Below are 5,493 nucleotides of genomic sequence, written 5' to 3'. Positions count from 1 at the left end.
GCAATGAATAAGTATTGCCATACTTCCCAAAATGACTCATTGAAATCAGGGGGATTACTTATGGAATATATATTATTCAGTGGAGGGGAGGCTGATAAAATCTGGCTCTCGGCACTAACGTCAAGCATCATAAAGGTTTGGCTTCATTAGATATGCTTCCTGCAGACACTTCCTTTCCTTTTTTGTTTCATGTTCTTGTGACAAGTTATTTAGCAAAATTCACAGATTCGTTGGTCTGACAGGCTGTGTTGTCAGTTGTTCTGTTAGTACAATAATTTGTTTTTGATATATTATACCATAATTTCAGCTCTTGTAAACTAGGCATATAGATACCATTAAAAAATATTAACCTCATTTAATTTTATGAGTTAAATGTTTAACCAATAACACAGCAGCTTGGACTTGGCTGCTGTTGGGAGCCACTCTCTGGGGCCTTTGACAGGCAGGTGAGGACGTAGTGGCAAGCTCCACCAGACAACATAGCCCAATGAAGCTGGGGGCAGTAGCAGCAGGGGAGAGGCTTCCACGGCCCACTGCAGCCTCTGGTGTGCTAGGTAGACAGCACCTATGAATGAGCAGTTAATTGCTTAACTGATGGGTCATTAGACCACCTGCTGTTTTCTTTTTTGACCTCATAAGCTATAGGTACTAGACCCTCCACTTTGTACAAAGTCTGTTATGTATTAGACAAAACTTGCTGTTTGGGTGACAAGAGGTTTTAGGATTGATTATATGAAACCTGATATTTCCTCAGTGAGGGTTCCATAGTTGGATATGATAGGTATACCAGGGTTCCCTTGTCTGTGCCTTTTAGGTAGCATGTAAATAAGTCCCTGGATTGCGTAGTGAGGGAATCAAGTTTTGTAGTTTTTCTTATAGTTTCTGATGGAAATGGTTTGATCGTAGCTTTGATTTCCAAGGTGAAAAGGGGAGTAGGATCATCTGCTAGTTTTTGTAGTAAGTGGTGTCAGAGAATTGTCTGTTGGCTTCTTTTATGTAGTCTTCACGGTTAAGGATAACTATAGCTCCTCCTTTATCCACTGATTTTATTACTATTTGGTGTTTAGATCTTAGGGATTCTATGGCCCTTCTTTCTGAGAGGGAGATGGTTCCCGTGTTTGTTAAATCTACAAACAAGGGAACCCTGGCAGACCTATCTTATCCAACCATAGAACCTTCATTGAGGAAATATCAGGTTTCATTGAATCAATCCTAAAACCTCTTGTCACCCAGACTAGGGACAAACATTATACATAAACTGTTTTAAGTTATCAGAAACTAGTTTAAACCTGTAACAGAACATAAGTTCAGGGCACATAAACCAAAATGGCTGAAACTGGCTTAAGATAAACCTGGTTGAATGTAGTATCAGACTTAACTGATTTGGGTCAAACTGGTTTATGCAATGTCCGTCTCAGACCTCTTCCTGGTTTAAATTTACATCAGAGTCCCCCAGCAACCCAGCTGTTTTGCAGCCAGGAAAAGCACAGACCATCTGCAGATGCTTCCTCAGCCTCAGGAAGGTTGTTTGTGTCTGAAAGCTTGCAAAGAAGAATTTTTCCAACTATTTGATTTTGTCTAATAAAAGATATCAGATTTAACCAAAAAACTTTCCCTGCCTATGTCCTTAGACCAATAGGGCTACAACCTATACCCCATTACCTGTATAAATATACTTATCATTTAAATGTTTAAATATTTAACCTTTCACATCCCTATTGTAAACTACCATAGATCTACAGATGTTAGCAGAGCTATGTAAATATTTACTAGCCAGGAATCAGGTTCATAATCTCGTTATTGTGTCACTTTTACACATCATACTAGTTATGACAGGAGGTGAAAAAGAGAGAAAACCATAAGATTCTTTTTTCAGTTTGTGTGTCTTTAATGAGTTGCTGCATATGTGCTGAGTCAAGCTTATGTGCTTTTTCATCTTTCAACTCAGTAAAGATAAAGTGTACATTAGTTGAAGAGGGGGAGGGGAAAATGATCTGAAATGCTGAACTTGCTTTTGCTATAAGTAGAACCAATTACTTTTCTGGCTGCCACAAGCATGTAAGAGGTATCTTATTCTAGAGCAACTGTTATAGTATAGGCGCTAGCTGTTCTTCCTTGAAAGCTTTAGTTACCTGTGGCAATGTAATTTCTGGGTTATAAATGAGACTTACTAACCAGGATAGTGCCAGAAATCATGCTACTTGCTTAAAGTATACAAGAATCTGAATTTACTGTAAATTCTGTTCAAATGAATGATGTAAAATGTGTGGGTGGCAGGTGGTAAATATCTTTTAAAATACATTGTTTGCTTCACAGCGAGAAGCAAATTACCATTGAAAATTAATTTCCTTGGATGCTTATTAGAAACAATCAAACAAATAAATTTATCAAGCAAATAAATATTAGAAAAATGCTTTTGAGGGATTTATTTAGTTTGTAAGGGTTCACACCAAGTGGCTGGTAGGTTGAAGAATGAAGCAGAAAAAGAAGGAAGTGGGGCAGAGGGAGAGAAAAAGTTAAGGGAAGAGACTAAAAGAAAAGACTTATGGCCTTGTTACATGGTAAGTTTAGGAAGCTTCTTAAGCACTTAACTCCTGGACTGGCTGCATGTTAACACCTTTTAAATGGATTAAAGCACTCATTATTCAATTTAGTTACACCACTCTAGGGCAGGATTATCTCCAGTCTGCCTAATTTTGTTCTCATTTCATTACTCCACGACCACTTCCCACAGCTATTCTGCCCAAGTTGAAGTCTTCCAGTATCCCAGAATGCTCTGAGAGGCTTATCTTTTTTTTCTTTGGAGCTCAGGTGGCACCTGCCACCCCACACCCCAGCCTGGCGAGTGCAGCCTGGGGTGGCTGGCACCACCTGAGCTCTGGAGAAAAGGGAATTGGTCTCCTTGGAGCTCACAGCAAGTGAGCTCCAGGACTGTAGCTCTGGACCTCTCTGGTCTTGCTGAAATTGACATACTGGCTCCTCATTGCTTTCAGTGCAGAGCTGCTGCAGCTTGATGAAATCAGAGAGCCCCGGGAAGCAGCTTCATATTGTAGAGATGGGGCAGGTCTATGCTGAGAGTAGGGATGCCAAAGCTTAAGCCCAACAGTTCTGCTTTCATGGCAGAGCCACTTTGTCCATTTCAGTGAGACTAGAATGCCCTATGAAAGCTGTTTTCCCAGGTCTCTCAGCTCTTGCTGCAACTGACATGGTGGTAGGTCCACTCTTTGCCCGGTGGAAGCAGTGAGTGGGTCCTACTTCTAGTACTGTCCCTGTTCACCAAGCTTCTAGTGGCAAGTCACAGCTATACAGGTGACAGTCAGAGCAGGATTTTCACCTTACTTTGTGATTGCTCTACTAAGCCAAACAAAATTAAGCTGATTGACATTTGTTCAGCTTACAGCGTAACATTTAAATAGACCCTCAGTCATCAAGTGAAATTCTTGTAAAATTAGAACAGCCATGAGAGATGGCTGTTTATAATGATTAACACCTTCAAAAATATTTTGTTAATTAGATAGCTACTGGCTTAGCAAATGCCAGTTTGCATTGTTTCCCCCTGCTGTAACTAGCTAGAGGCTATCTTGTTAAATATTAATTAAATTTACTAAAATCTCCCTACAACTTAATGCACTAGTAAGAAGAGAATTAGTTTGTTGTATTTACTACCTATAGGAAAAAGGAAGGAATGTCATGTCTGCAAGGTTTGTTGCACACATGCCTTTAAAGTGTATGCTGCTAGTGCTTAACATGGGATTAAACATACAACTTTCTCATTTAACTAGCAAAATGTGATTTCCCCCCACCCATTTCTGTTATATACTAACAAGTTTGATAAACATACAAAATCATATACTGCAATTAAGTTTGTGCAAGTAAATATTTTTCTAAAACAAATACATGGATACAGTTCCAATCTTGGTAGCATTATGCTCCACTGGAGCTTCCAAACTGAATTCTCTTTATGAAACTGAAAAGACTGGCCTAATATATATATTTTCCTTTTCAAGAATTCTGTTAGTTTTTCCTTCTTGCTCAAAATAAAACACCATAAAAAATCCTTTTTGTTTTGTTAGGGCTGTCCAATATCAGAGTGGTGACAGCAGCTTATGCTGGTGCCTTGTGTGCATAGTGACAATGGCAACTCATGCAGTTGTGGAGGCCTAGCACTTCTTGCATTCCAGAGGACCTGCGCACAGCAGAGGTTACAGGAGCTTGCAGAGCATGCAGCCTCCACTGCCACCATGCACACAGGCCCCAGCATGAGCTGCTGTCACCACTGAAGCTGTGCAGGTGAGGACGCCACCTCCCATCACTGCCACATGAGCGATACAAGCTTGTCCCTTCACAGGTGCTGTTGCCACATAAATAAGCTCCATACCCCACAAGTGCTATAAGCCCACACCTCTCCCTGTCAGTCTCCAGTCAAGATCCTCTGCTCCCCAGCATTACTACGTTGGCACAACAAGCCTTCCTTTGCTGTATGGGTGAGCTTACCAGGCCCTCTCTGACCATGCTTCCCTGCCCAAGAGACCATCAAAGCAGCAGGAGTGAAGGGAGAGTATCAACAGGGCATGAGCTCAGTGGCCCTCACATTAACCTCTAGTAGGCCAAATGTGAAATGTGGCATGTGGACTTCTAATTGGACCACCCTGTTCCATATCATCTAATGATATGCTCTAACCCAGTTAATATTATCTTTCCCTTCTCCTCTCCCTTTCCTAGTTTATCCTGTTTATCCCCACTGGTCTTCCATTTGCTAAAAGTGTAAATGCTGCTTTTCCAACTCTTTGCAAAGCTGTGTGTTCTGTAGAAGCTGAATAGGATATGTAGGTAGATAGTTGCAAAGAATCACCTATGATTTTATTCATTGCTGCAGAAGCACTCTTGCAGGGAGGGAATCAGATTGTTGCCCTGAGGGGTCAGGCCAATGCTCAGGATCTCAAGACTGCGCTATTAAACAGGAGGGTGTGGTGTACAATTGCACATGCACACATAAAAATCAACTAAGCACACATACATTCACTAGGCAGACACACTCATGCTACCAGCTCAGGCACATACACATCCAAACCAGCCTAGGCACATGCATTCCTATTACCAATTTAAGCCCACACACGCTACACATACCAAATTTATACAGAATCAGTTACCAGTTACCAACACCTGCACATCCAATACACATATGTGGATTACTAATTTATATACCACACACACACACAATGATATCTATGTGTGTGTGTGTGTGTGTATGCGCGCGTGCGCACATACACACACACACGCACACATACATATGTATATGTATGCATATATATATAGGTATGTATGTATGTATATATATATGTATGTATAGGTATGTGTGTGTGTGTGTGTGTGTGTGTGTGTGTATATTTACTAATTTACACACATACCACCCACCTACACATACACACAAATGAGTTCCTAAGTTGGGTGTTGTGATGTGTGTGTATGTATGTGCTTGGTGTACTTGGGATA

The sequence above is a fragment of the Gavialis gangeticus genome, unplaced genomic scaffold (genome assembly GCF_001723915.1).
Source record: "Gavialis gangeticus isolate Ggan-Ray unplaced genomic scaffold, GavGan_comp1, whole genome shotgun sequence".
NCBI lineage: Eukaryota > Metazoa > Chordata > Crocodylia > Gavialidae > Gavialis > Gavialis gangeticus.
This window is presented reverse-complemented; position numbering follows the sequence as displayed.